The sequence below is a fragment of the Podarcis melisellensis genome, assembly GCF_964234715.1.
Source record: "Podarcis melisellensis genome assembly, chromosome: 13".
NCBI lineage: Eukaryota > Metazoa > Chordata > Lepidosauria > Squamata > Lacertidae > Podarcis > Podarcis melisellensis.
This window is the reverse complement of record NC_138545.1, coordinates 30261832-30276733: the sequence shown is the minus strand read 5'-3', so window position 1 is coordinate 30276733 and position 14902 is coordinate 30261832. Positions and strand designations below refer to the sequence as shown.

The 14902-nt window shown below is 42.3% G+C and overlaps 1 long non-coding RNA gene across 1 annotated transcript; it reads right to left on the bottom strand.

The window, feature by feature from the left end:
• Positions 1-13355: 13355 nt before the first annotated feature.
• LOC309355602 lies at positions 13356-14837 on the bottom strand. The gene is made up of 2 exons (XR_014162551.1): positions 14718-14837; positions 13356-13500 (listed from the first exon to the last, which is right to left on the bottom strand). It is a non-coding gene; the product is annotated as an uncharacterized lncRNA (long non-coding RNA).
• Positions 14838-14902: the final 65 nt, after the last annotated feature.

Genomic DNA, 14902 nt, shown 5'->3' with positions numbered 1-14902 from the left:
ATACCTCCCCCGCCTTTATTTTCCTCCAGAGAAGAATTATTTATTTTTATAATTTTCATCAGTTCAATGTTTAATGGGTTCAAAGACTTGTCTCTGCAGAACTAAACATCTACATTTGAAAGGACTTCCTCTGCCACGGGATTATAAGTGATTATAACTTGTCTGTAGTCATTTTTATCTCCGTCATTTTATATATTTTCACCAACACCCCTTAGTCACGGTTACCTCCCAAGAGCTGGTCATACAAAAGCTTCAGGAGGGCAAATAGGCCTCAAGCCATCTAATTCCAAAGTAGTACAATTAACACTCACTGTGAAACATGCGCACATTGCCCTTGTTCTGGCAGAATGGGTAGATAATTTTTCACTTACCTGAGATTCTATATTCCACCATAGATGGATTTCTTCCAACAGATAAACCATGAAAATATTTCCTGGAGTTAGTTTAAAATCTGATTTAAGCCATACCTTGCCACCGATAATGGCATTGGTACTCTTATGGACTTTTGCGAGGTTAAGCTCAGATGAGGCTGCAACTGAGGCAATAATAATTTCCCCACTAGAAACATGTTCAAACTGCCTCTGACTGCTGCCTCTCATTGCTCAGTCCCTAATGGTCAAAGTGGCTTGCTTCCGATCGGCTCAAGTCTTTCCTAGTGTGCCCAAGCCACCAGAGGGATACCCTAATGGGCAAGAATGTGTAGGTTCTTGTCGAAAACATCAGAATACAGCCATCAGAAAGATATGTGAGCTATCCATTGCATGGGTCATATAAATGATTTTTGAGTACAGTACATTTCTTGCTGGCCTTTCACTGTGACTTGGAATTTTAGTAAGTGAAAGACTTCCTTGAAAGGAATGGACAGTTCCAGTACTGGGTTATTGGGTTTTTCCAGACCAGACGATTATTTCATACATGTTTTATTACTTTTCTCCTTTGCCCCAAAACATGCTATGTAGGTAAAATGCTTTCCATATTGATTTTGCAAATTCCTGCCAGCTCATGAATGTTGTATATTTTCTTGTTGTCTCAATAGCTTGAAATCATGATTTCGAGCCCCACATAGGGCAAAAGCTTCCTGCATTGCAGTGGGTTGGACTAGATGACCGCCATGGTCCCTTCCAACTCTGCGATTCTGCAGTTCTGTGACATCACGACTTCCTTGAACCCAGTGGCAAAACTATTGATTTCAATACACCCAGGGCTTCAGCTGCTATGTTGTAGTTATTACAGTAGCAGGGATGAAGGTATCTTAAGTATAACAGTTACTTTATGATCTATGTGCCTATATTATTCTTATTTAATTTATTACTTGTGTTTCATCCTAAGCTCCCAGGGCAGGTTGCAACATCACAACACAATATTAAAAACTGTTTCAAACAACTTAACCATTGCAGAAATAAGGTGAGTCCAATATACACCTCAAAAGCCAGGGCAAAGAGGTACATGTTCAGCATTTGCTAGAAGCTGTATAAAGAAGGTGCCAGACACAAGGAGTTTCGCAATTTAGGTCACAGCCGCCCCTGAGCATCTGAAGGTGGAAGAAATACCAAGATGGCTGCCTCTGCCGGTCTTAGGACCCAAGAGAGTCTCTAGGTATTTGGGGAAAGAGACATTTAGGGCCTTGCACACTAATATGCGCACCTTACACTGGGCCTGGAAACCACGTGGTCTGTCGTTATCGTATTAACAATCGGAAATATCTGCTTTACAGTCAATCAAATGATTCTAAAAAGGGCTACAAGCTTGAAGCCAACCTTGTGCTCAAATATCACGTGTAATGACGACACTAATCCAAAAAGCTGGAATCCTGGCCCTAGTACTCCATCATCCCATTTCAGCTACAGAAACTCTGTGCACAAGGTTATAAGCAACTACAAAAAAGAATGATAATGGATTTTAACGACTTTTTAAATGTATTGCCTGGTGAATTTGGCTCTTGGCTACAAAGGTTCACGCTACAGTAAACAAGCCATTAGAGGGCCACCATGTGTCCTCGTCTTGCTTCAAAAGCGACACTGGCCAGAATTTTAGAGGGATATTTCAAGGTGGCTTTCTTCCACTTTTAATGTCACATTAACCTCCCAAAGCGGCATATTCCAGACTGAGGTTACAATTCTACACACATGCACACGGAGGAGCAAACCTTCATGAACTCCGTGGGGCTTACTTCTAAGTAGGCATGTCTAAGGTTGCCCTGTAAATACCATTCCTGACATCACCTCACTTGTGAAAGCATTCATTTCCATGTAAATCAGGGTGGGGAGTTTGTGTGGCATTCCCTAACAATAATTCCCAGCACCCCTTTACCATTGGCCATGCTGGCTGGGAGTGATGGGAACGCCATTAGACCAATTTCTATTACACATTACATTAAAAGCAGAATGGCAAAATACCCAAACCTAGAGATCATGGTTATCCTTAGACCCGGATCCAAATGATAGCACAGCTAAGGAGGCTTTAGACAAGTGTTCCTTGAAGAGATAATTGTTCCTCAAGGTAACTAGGAATGCCTACTTTCAAAACTGAGTTTCAAAATCTGACATATGAGAGGACTGTTTTTCAAAGATGGAGAAGAAAAATATTCCTGGGTGCATAGTGGCCTTTGATCGTACCTAAAATAAGCATTTGGGTCCTGGCCATAGTCCTTTTTTATCATAATGCTTGCTTATTTACCAGGAAAGAGCAGTATCTTTTTATTCACTTACCTAGGACAGCATAACTTTTCGTGAAAAAAGGTGAAGAAAAAGCCATGATTCAAACCCATAACCTCCTGTATTCCTAGCAGACACCCGAGAGATTCATAATATTTTTCTGTCAAAGCAGAGGTATGTCATGTGTATTCTTACTGCCATGGAAACTCAAAACAGCATCTTAGATAAGGCTAAGTTTCTTTCATTACTGCAGACTTCAAACTATTTTGTCATTAGAAAGCTTAAAAAGAAACTAATCCTGAAGAGGCATTTAAGTAAAACAATAACTGTGACTTATGATGAAATTAGGTTGTGTGTGTTTTTAAGATTTCCAGGGCACTGCAGAGTGTCAAGGTATCTTTGAGGATCCAGTTCAGTGTCTTCTTTATGTAGGTCTTCATCTGTAGCATGTAATTTTACTGGAGTGTCAACAGTTGCCTTATTACATACGGCATGCAAAGGCGGGGAAAATGACACAGCAAGTGTCAATGCTCCATTTAATTAACTTCCAACTTTTAGCAACATACAAAGCAAGCATTTCTACTGCTGGTTCTTGTGCTAGATCTTAAAATAAGTATGTCAGCTGTTAATGTTTAATCTTCATAAATTCTGATCTAGAATTGTTAATATTTGTTTACTTGGCATTATGAATGTAAAACTGATTTATTAATTGCCCTGTGCGCCTTTTTCTCTTCTCTCTCTCTCTCTCTTTTTTTTTTTTTTTGGTTGATACTTAATTTGTACTTTTTACACTTGAATTTCAAAAAGGAGACTTAAAACTAATTTTTGAGCATTAAAAAACAAGATGGGGATATGAATTTACCAAAGTAAATGATACCATGATGATACGGATAATAAAACTGAGCCTGGCAAATCTTCTTTTCTTCTTCTTCTTTGGCGATCACTCATAGCCAAGTAAAATTGTGTTCCATAAACACAGTTTTAACAATGAGTCCATAAGTGACTGTGGAGGCCAATTCTGGATCCACACATCCTTCCACAGTGGGGACATCGGTTTCCGGGCGGGAATTGATCACGGTGTGGATTTGCCAGGCATGCCTTCTTCTTAGCACATTTCTCCCTTGCATCCTGAGTTTGAGCGTCTTCAAAGCCCATGACACCTTTGGTAAAGGCTGTTCTCCAACTGGAGCACTCACAGGCCAGTGTTTCCCTGTTGTCAGTGTTTATACTACATTTTTTTAGATTTGCCTTGAGACAGTCTTTAAACCTCTTTTGCTGACCACCAGCATTACGCTTTCCATTTTTAAGTTCGGAATAGAGTAGTTGCTTTGGGAGATAATAATGAGGCATCCACACAACATGACCAGTCCAATGAAGCTGATGTTGAAGAATCATTGCTTCAACACTAGTGATCTTTGCTTCTTCCAGTACAATGATATTAGTTCACCTCTCCTCCCAAATGATGCGTAAAAATTTTTGGAGACACCGTTGATGGAATCTTTCGAGGAGTTGGAGATGGCGTTTATAAGTGGTCCGTGTTTCACAAGCATATAGTAAGATTGGTAGTACAATAACTTTGTAAACAAGCATTTTGGTTTCCCTGCAAATGTCTCGGTCTCCACTCTGCACTTCAATTGGGAGAAAGCTGAACTTGCAGATCTCAGGCGATGCTGGATTTCAGCATCAATGTTGGCCCTTGTGGAAAGATAACTGCCTAGTTAGGAGAAGTGATCAACATTTTCCAACATTACACCACTGAGTTGGATTTGTGGCGCTGCAGAGGAGTTATTTTGTACTTGTTGGAGCAGCACTTTGGTTTTGGGGATGTTGAGTGATAAGGCAAGCTTTTCATAAGCTTCTGCAAAGATATTCAGGATGGTTGGAGGTCATCCTCTGATCATGCGCACACTACATTGTCATCAGCATACTGAAGCTCTATGACGGAAGTTACGGTAACCTTACTCTTTGCTTTCAGCCAGCTCAGATTGAAGAGCTTTCCATCTGTTCGATATATGATTTCTACTCCGGTGGGGAGTTTCCCTTCAACAAAGTGTAGGGTCATGGCAATGAAAATAATGAGCCTGGCAAATATAAACTCGGTGTCATGTGGATCTTCCTAACACAGGATACAGCGGTCGATGGTTACTATTCACATTCGAGGGTCAACCATTGTAGATGCTGAGTCACATTAAGTTTATTTCTGAAATATGTCAGTTGCCCTTCCAGCAATTCAGCACATCTTATAATAAAAAATAATAAAATAGCAAAAAAATAAAGGCAGTAAAAATAAACTTGCAGAAACAGCAGAACCCAGACTTTCCAAATAAAAAGACTTTCATGTGCCAGCACAAACTATGCAATGAGAGAGCAAGTCTGATCTCCAGGGGAGGCAAAGCTTCCCAGAGTAGAGTGAAGCTTAGTCCGTTATGGGAAATGGGGCATTGCCGCACCAACTTCAGTCTGCTGTCAGCCTTGCTACTTACAACAAATCCGGAGGTGGCTGTACTAGTCACTGGCTGTGGATCCACCTGCCTGCTTTCAGCGCCACCAGTCACCATGGACACCAGCCACCACTGGTGCCACTGCAGCAAAGGCCCTGCACTGCACCCCATCAGAAAATCTACTAATAGTAAATGGTGGAACGTGGGCTCAAAAGAAGGCTGTTTCTCCAAAATGGCTGTTTTTCTTGTTAAAAAAACAAGGAAAAGCATATGGGAGAAGGCGCTCACAAAAGTAAGCCATTTGGGGCTTTAAATGTGAGACCCAGCACTTTGAATTAAGCAGCCGCTATTACTGTGTTGAAACTGAAGTAATACAATCTCTCTGTCATTCCAGAGATGGGTCTAGACTGAAATAGGTTTCATCCTGGCTGCCCAAGTTGCAAATCCATTTCCAAAGGAAAGGGGGGAAACAGTCCCTCAGCAAAGAACTTTCTCAAATATCTTTGAGAAGCCGACTTTGCCTGTATGTTAACTGTTTTCAGAATATATTGATTGAAAGATTACAAAAAAATAATAATCCTGCAGGTAGCCATTGGTCAATTAGGGGGGTGGGATCCTAACCCCACAGTATAGCTATGGCTTTCCGATTCAAAGGCAGAAGAACCAGTGCTTTTTTTTTCCTAGGAAAAATGTGCCGGAACTCACCATGAACGCCTCCCTTGTACTCTAAGAATAGCAATATGGCCCACCAGAGAGGTGCCAGAAATGAGTTCCGGCTGGGGGGGAAACCCTAGCATTGTGCAGGAATCTGCAACCCAACAGTTTAAGATGGTGCGAGTTTGTCTGTAAGGGATTAATGTGTAGGATGAATGTACAGAGTGCCTCAAGGTATAAGTGATCCTTGAGTCCATCCAAGCTCTGAGTCATACAGGACTTTCAAGAAAAGCCCATAATTAAGGGCAGCAAAACATTGGGCTCCTGTTTAAAAATGTGGCCATTTATTTCCCATCTTTGGTTTTGCCAAGACCCACCTACTCACTGATAGCCCAGTCCAGCAATTAAGGGCAGAAGGCAGCAAAGCTCAATTATTGCTCAAGGATAATATACATGACACACAACACCAAATGTTATGCAAGCTCTGCCACAGATACAATAAGTCGGCGCTACCCATCATGTCACTGCCAACAGTGATTATCTTTCTTTCTATCTCATAGCATAACAATCTTGCACCTGAAATGAAAGTAGCACACATTTGCAACAAAACTACAAAAAGAACAAGTAAAACAACCAGATAAAAGCAATCGCATAGCTGTTCACTGAACTGTTTACAACAGGATTAGCAAACCAAACAAAAACACTCCCATTCAGGGGTAAATGCAATTGCTCAAATCCCTTATTAAAATTAATTATTTTGTTTAGCTGTACAAATCCCAAGTCTCGATTTCATATCCCCCCCCCCCTTTTCTCTATTCAGACATGCCAAAACACAGATGACAGGTTGTTTTGATATAAATACATACAATGTCACATCCTCATTGGAATGATAGGCTTAACGTGCTAATCTGACTTCAAAGTATACAATCCAGTGTGTTTATACTGGTGGTAGAGAGGAAAACACCTTTTGGGAACTACCTGACACTTGGCTGTTTCTCCAGACAACATAAATTTATTTTAAAATATATAATAGCCTAGGAAATTTCCTCTTAGCTTTGCATTTCATCTAAGCTTTTATTTATTAATTTTTAAGCTTAGCTCTTCTCATTCTAAAGACTCCGGGATAAAAAATAACATTTTCAAAACAAATATATAGTTGCATGCCACTCCAATCTCCGAACGGTGTGAGATTCCAGGGGTTCCAGGCACCCTTACCCAGGGTCCATGTTTCCTTTTGGAAATGAGGCATAGCGGAGACTGTGGTATATTCATAATATATGGCTTATTTGCGCATATATATATATATATATATACAACCTGAGCCTATGATGGAGGGGCTCACTGCATAAACACCGCAAAAGGAACTTGTTTCTGTTGCTATCAAAGGGTTAAAAGAGTAGCAGAAACGCTCTAATCACTGAGCAGCTGGAGGTCATTAGGCTTCCAGGAACATGAGTCTGTATAAATAGTCCCCCTGTTTGTTTGTTCTCCCCCCTTCTCCCTTTTGGGTGTGTGTTTTGCTGAGATGTGTGGTTCGTCGCCAGGATTGTTTTTTGGTGTTTTGTAAATAAACCTTATTTTTGATTTACAAACCGCATGCTCCAGGACTCCTTTTGGGAAGATGCTGCCTCTCCTGCCCTTCTTAGCTGCTGCGCGAAATCCTCTGCCGTGGTGAGACTTTTAAAGAAGGAAGTGCACTGGGCATTTACATTAAACTAATTAAAGTTTAATGGGACAGGTTATGGTTGTTTGTACGTCAAGAAGGAGATAAGGAGAGCAGTTCAGAGTGATTTATGCAAGGACTGGAGTGAAGACAGAAGCGGTTGCCGACAACGAAAGCCTCCAAAGCAGCTTGAGTCCTGCAACGTGCCTAGAAAAGTTTTAAAGAGGCACTGCGCAGTTTGTACTCGCTGGAAGACGTCTGATTCCTCAAGGAGCCACCTCAGCAGCTGGGAGACGGTCTACAGGTGTGTGAGTATCGTTCCTAAGCCCCAGGGAGGATGGCAGAGTCCCAGGAAAGTTTTACTGTCCCGTTTACGCGACTCAATGGGAAAAATTGGCAAGATTGGAAGGCTAGAGTAAGGGTTTGGTTGCAAGCAAAAGAGTTGTGGAGCTGTACTGAAGCACCGCCTTTACAGGCAGCTGCAGACGCGTCTGCAGAAGCCAAAGCAGCAGCAGCAGCTTCACAGAAACGCGACAGGAAAGCCCAAGGTCTACTAGTTTTGGCAGTGGGACCAGAGCAAATGCCTTATGTTTCTGAGTTAAAGAACACGCATGAGGTCTGGACGGTTCTGCAGCGGTTAAATTCCAGAAACACTGCGGGGGCCAAGATCCATGCTACAAGATGTTTGTTTGATTTACGTCTCCAACCGGGAGCGTGTGTGAAAGAACATATTGCCAAAATGGTGTCTGCCTTTAATCAACTAAGGCAGCTGGGCATTCCTTTCTCTATGGAGCAGCAGTCATACATATTGTTGTCTTCTCTTGATAAAAGCTATGAGACTCTAGCTCTAACTTTGGAAGCTATGCCTTCAACTGAATTAACCCTTGAATACATTTCTTCTCGGCTTGCGGATGAACAGGATAAAAGGCAAAGAGAAAGAGGTTTGTCTTTAAAGGGGAGTTATGCTGTGCCTAAGAGTGTTGATGCTGAGTTTGAGCACACAGTAAATGCTTTTGCAGCTAGACACTGTTTTCGCTGTGGTTCCCCTTCCCATCTAATCAGGAATTGCACACGTGAACCTGGTCAAGACAGCAACAAGGCCGTTACCCCTAGTTACCAGACAAGGAGTTCCAGGGGACGTCGAAGAAGAGGAGGAGGTCGTGGCTACTCCCACAGCACACAGCACATGGCTTCAGCAATGGCGTTGATGCAAGGGCGTGGCCAAGGCAGCAATCTACGCTGGTTGATCGACAGTGGTGCATCTCACCACCTGGTGGCGCCATCTAGTGTACGTTTGCAGAATTGCAGACATTTGCTAACCCCTAAAGTTGTGACAATGGCAGATTCAACTAAACGTTCCTTAGAGACTGTAGGCACAGTGTTCTTGAATTGTTTGCAAACAGAAATTGATGCCTACGTGCTAAAGGGACTGAAGGGGTGTATTTTGTCTGTGTCAGAACTTGATAGAAATGGGTTTAAAACTGTGTTTGAAAATGGGGTTTGCACTATTTCAAAGAATAACGTATCTCTTTTGCAGGTGGAATGCAGAAATGGGTTATATTATTTTGAGACAAGTCCAGATGAAGTTGAACAGGTTCATGCTGGTTGTGTGAACACGCCTACCCATAATTCTTGTGTTCATTTATGGCACCGCCGTTTAGGGCATATTAATTTTCAGTATGTTAAAAGGCAACCTGAATTATCAGAAGGGTGCAAATTGAACAAATGTACTAAGTATTTGGATTGTACTGCATGCAAAAGTGCGAAGGTTCATAGATGCAGCTATCCCAGTTCAGATAGGAAATCTGACAAAGTATTCCAACTTGTGCATATGGACCTGTGTGGCCCAATGCCTGTTGCTAGCATGGGAGGTTCGAAGTATGCACTGTGTCTCTCGGATGACAAAACAAAGGTTACATGGTTTTTTCCTCTCAAAACAAAAGCAGATACTGCAGAAACAGTTAAAAATTGGGTTCATGCGGTAGAACTTGAATTCGGTACTAGAGTACTTGCTTTTCAGACAGACAGAGGGTCAGAATTTACCGGGTCTGTGTTGCAGAATTTCTTTAAGAAAAAGGGAATTAAGCATCGTCTGTCTACACCTTATTCCCCCCAAGAAGGAGGCGTGGCCGAACGTAAAAATAGGGTTCTGCAAGAGTTGGCAAACTCTATGTTGTTTGATGCTAAACTTCCTCAAAGTTACTGGGCGGAAGCCTGGCAGGCGGCTACTCATATTCTGAACCGAGTATATAATTCGGTAATTGATACTACGCCTTATTTTGCTTTATATGGGAAGAAGCCCAAAGTTAATTACTTTCGGGTGTTTGGATCTCAAGCCTATGTACTTATCCCAAAAGCGTTAAGGAAAAAGGGAAGTCCAAGGGCTAGGAAACTCATCTTTTGCGGGTACGAACCACATGCCAAATCTTGGAGGTTTGTGGACCCAGGTGGGGATACTACAAGAGTGGTCCTCAGTAGGAGCGCTGATTTTTGTGAGCAGTCCGGATGGACTCACTTACACGCTAACCCTGACATTTTGAGAGATGATTTAGGCATTCATGCTGAGAAAGAAAGTCCAGAGAGTGATGAGCCAGAAGGGGATGGTGCACATGGTTCAGATGCAGATTCTGATCAGGCACGAGGTTCTTCTCCTAAGGTAGAAAAGCCAGAATCTAGGAGTGCTCCAACTTCGCCAGTCAGTAGGCCTAGCAGACAGCAAAAGCAAAGCAGGTCACCTGCAACACCAAGCCCAAGGGAGGTATCTAAACGGAGGTCTTTATCCCTAGAGGCACGTCCAGACATAAAGTCTGAGACAGATTCTGACAGCCAACGGTCAGAGGGGGCACAAGAGGAGCAATTGCGCAGGTCAAAACGCGCCACGAAGGGCAAGCTGCCAGAGCGGTTTAAGGTGACAAGTGTATACGTAAATATGGCACAGTGTGAGCCAGAAAGCTATATGGAAGTACAACAGCTTCCAAGCTCAGAAGCCGTAAAGTGGCAGGAAGCAATGGAAAAGGAGATGGCTTCAATGAAGTCTCTCGGTGTGTTTACAAGTACAGAGCTTCCGAAAGGGCAACAAGCTGTAGGTTGTCGATGGGTATATCGTTTAAAGCCCACAACTACTGAAGAGTTGCAATATAAAGCCCGGCTAGTTGCAAAAGGGTTTTCGCAGCGCAAAGGTGTTCACTATTCTCAAATCTATGCCCCTACTTCAAGATCGGAGTCATTAAGAATGCTTCTAGCCTCTTCAGCTAAGAAGGGAAATAAGCTGTTTCATTTTGATGTCAATGTGGCTTATTTAAATGCAGACTTACAGGAGGAAGTCTATATGACACCACCACCAGGTTTTGAAGGAGACAAGCCAAACCAGGTCTGGCGCCTACACAAATCCATTTATGGGTTGAAACAGTCCGCCCGTAATTGGAATTCCTGCTTAAACGATGCTCTAGAGAGCATGGGGTTCAGAAAGAGCGCAGCAGATGCGTGTCTTTATCTAAAAGGCTCGGGATGTGAACAAGAAGCAGTTTTGATATTTGTTGACGATTTATTATACAGTGGAAAGGATGATAAACTTGCACAACAATTTGCCACAAAGCTTGGAGAAAGGTTTCAGATAAAATCACTAGGCAATGTATCTGTTTATCTAGGAGTTAAAATTCAGCAAGATGAAAATGGTAACTATTGGCTTAGCCAAGAAGCTAAAATCCAGCAGTTGCTGGAAAGGTTTAAAATGAACAACTGTGCTGGTGTTAAAACCCCAATGGAGTTAAGTTACACAAAGGATGCTCAAACTGAGCAAAAGGCAGAGTTCTGTAATCCCGGGGTTTACCAGTCAGCGATAGGCAGTCTACTCCACATTGCACAGTGGACTCGGCCCGATATAACATATGCTGTCAACATGCTGTGTAGACAAGCTGAAAAACCGTCAATGCATGCTTGGCAAGGAGTAAAAAGAGTTTTAAGGTATCTCCAAACTACCAAAAGCTTTCGCTTAAAACTATCAGCAGAGGGCAGCACACAACTTGAATGTTGGGCCGACAGCAGTTGGGCAGATGCTGGACCAGATAGAAAATCAGTGTCAGGAATGGCGATAAAATTTGGAAATGCACTAATTGGTTGGAGATCAAGAAAACAATCACTTATAGCTTTAAGTTCAACTGAATCTGAGTTCAATGCGTTATCAGATATATGTAGAGAACTGGAATTTTATAAGCAACTGGTACAAGAATTGTTTGGAGAATGTTCCCTACCTATCAGAGTGTGGGAAGACAATCAACCTTGTATTAAACTAGCTAAATCAGGTCAATTCAAGGCGCACACAAAACACTTGGATATCCGTTATCAAAATGTATGCCAAAGTGTAAAACAAGGTTTAATTGAACTAAAGTATTGTCCAAGCCAAGAAAATCTCGCAGACGGTTTTACAAAAGCTTTGAGTCCGCAATCTCATAAATGTTTCTGTTCAGGTTTAAATTTGTATTAAGGTTGGTACAGCTCAGTGTTACGAGCGAGAGGGGGTGTTGCTATCAAAGGGTTAAAAGAGTAGCAGAAACGCTCTAATCACTGAGCAGCTGGAGGTCATTAGGCTTCCAGGAACATGAGTCTGTATAAATAGTCCCCCTGTTTGTTTGTTCTCCCCCCTTCTCCCTTTTGGGTGTGTGTTTTGCTGAGATGTGTGGTTCGTCGCCAGGATTGTTTTTTGGTGTTTTGTAAATAAACCTTATTTTTGATTTACAAACCGCATGCTCCAGGACTCCTTTTGGGAAGATGCTGCCTCTCCTGCCCTTCTTAGCTGCTGCGCGAAATCCTCTGCCGTGGTGAGACTTTTAAAGAAGGAAGTGCACTGGGCATTTACATTAAACTAATTAAAGTTTAATGGGACAGTTTCTCCCGTAGCTGTAGTCTTGGATCACAGCAGAAAGCAAACATTGTGGTCTGCCTCTGCCTTTTACAGCCTGCAACCTTTTTTCCTTTTGGATCACATCACAGTCAAGTTTACACTCTGTTTCAAAACTCTGGCCTTCTAACTATCTAGAGCTGGAAGAGGAGGCCTTACCCATTTTCCATCTGGCACAGACTCCCCTCTCTTGCTATCTTAGCGATCCATCACCTTCCCCTTTGTTTTCTCTTATTGGCTCATCTCCCATAAGAAAGCTAGTCTGGCTTATATTTTAACTCTTGATAGATCCAGGGGTTCAGGAGGCTTGATTAATTTCTAACACTTACTGGGTCCAGGAATTTAGGGGAGACTGGCACCCCGAAACTCATACCAATATTTGCAGATAAAACAGGCATATTAGATAATATCAGATATTGAAAACTAGACTGTCAGGAAGAAGTTCCTCATGTGCATCTAGTCTTCTGATAACAGGAATTTATTTTTTTACTTGCAAGAGCAATCCCACAAATGGCTGCCCACAGTTGAAAGTAGTCCAAGCAAGAGTCACCGCCTTAGTGAAAACTATGGTGTGGAAAACAAGCTAGATCAAAATTGGTTATCTTAGAGGGCCGTTATCCTCTGGTCACTTTGGGGCATGGGTGAACATGTGGGCCTCCAGATGTTGTTGGCCTACAATTCCCATCATGCTTGATCTTTAGCCATGCTGACTGGAGCCGATGGGAGTTGGAGTCCAACAACTAGAGGACCACAGAGGGATGATACAGATGTGTATGAAATTTGCATATCATGCGTATTTGCATATATCATGCGTATTTTGTTGGCATCCATCGGTCTTGAGACAATGGAAGAATGAGCCACTAGAGAGTTGCAGCCCCTGCTGTTGCTGTAGAGACCAATATGAGAGAGACAAGTTTTATGGCAGCGGGGACAGATGAAGGCGTCCGGTTTTGCTGTTACAAATACACCATGGCATACAGATGCAGATTTAGAAATAATTTTAAGTCTTATAATATTTGATAAAAGGATGCAATATTTCAACAAAATCGTCTACATCATTTGTATTATTCAATGCATGTAATCTCTTTGTTAATTTCTCTGGTGCAGCAATAGACCATCCATTCTGTTTCCAACTGGAGATACACAGATGTTTCAATCCTTTCCAATTCTGTGCCACTAGTAGACGTGCCACTGCAAATGAAAAATAGTTAGTTCTTTACAACAAAGCCAGATTGCCGTTCTTTTAAAATCCAAAACTTGTGGTACATTCCACGTTGACCCGCAATATAGCTTATTTCTGTAAATACCTTCTGCCACAAAGGCTTATAGGTTCTCATAGATGTGACTCTCCTGACTAGGATACATCTGTTGGGCCAGGAATGGAAAGCCCTAATTTTACATCCCACAAACTGATTAGGACCACAAACATTTAAGCATTAAAATCTTTTTCCTTACTCGGGGGAGACAGGACTGCTTTTGGAGGTCTTCTTAGAATACTTTTTAAAATTAGGAAAATGCGCACCGACACACATTAATCTCTTGCCCTGTGGGAGGCACAAATACCATTTAAGCCCTTGCTTTCAGATCACACCATGCGGTAACCTCTCAATATCCCTGTCTGTACGCAAAACTCTATTATATTAAAACATAGATGACTAAGCTAGACAGCACAAAAGCAAAAATAAGAATAAGAATACAACACAAAGATACATCCCATTTGCAGGTAGCAAACCTTTCTCTTCAAATTCTTGAAATAAGCTAATGTGTGGAAATGCTGGCTTGCTTTGCTTCTGCCCTTTTGAAACAGAAATCTAAACTAGTCGCTAGAATTACATCAATAGGTTTATTGCTACGCTTTTGAGTATATGAAATTGCTGTTTCCCCAGGAGTAAATTTGCGAAAGGCCTCTTTTAAGACTTAGAGCTTGTCGCCATTGAAGGTTGCAAAAATAAGTGGACCCAAGCCATATTTTCACCTTCCAATATGCAGTAACAAATAGTTATCAGTTGAGATAATCAGGATTTTGCTGTGGCTGTGACTGAACAGCAATGTGTCCACCCCTAAACAAAAGACAGGAGCTTAAGCTGCCTTACTCAGATCTTAATCCTTCAGGAGAGAGGGGGGTTTAAACATCGAAGAGAGATTGCCAATATATTTCATTATCCCCGGGGGTGGGGGGTTGTGCCTGGACAAATAGCCTTAGGAAAGCTTTGAATAAGAGGACCTTGTCCATCCTGCAGGTCAGAAGTAGCTCAGAGGGTGGTTGGCGATAGAAAGAGAAAGCCCTCGCTGCGCTACTCCCGTTTGTTTCTGGTTGCAGAAATCCTGACATTTCTGCTTCGACTTCTACCGACACTCTCCCGCCTTCCCCGCATAAAAGAACCGGAGGACGAGCCCTGCGCACAGACCTGCTTAAACTCTACGCTCACCCCCTTTGCGTCACGTCGTCGCGTAGCCCTCACGTGACCCGGCGCGCGACTCCTTGCCTACCAACCGCTTCAAGCAGGCAGCTTCGGGAAATGTAATTTCAACATTGCATTCGCAGTTTCGCAACAATCCGCTGGCAGCGTCCTTTTAAGTAGAGAGGGAGGTG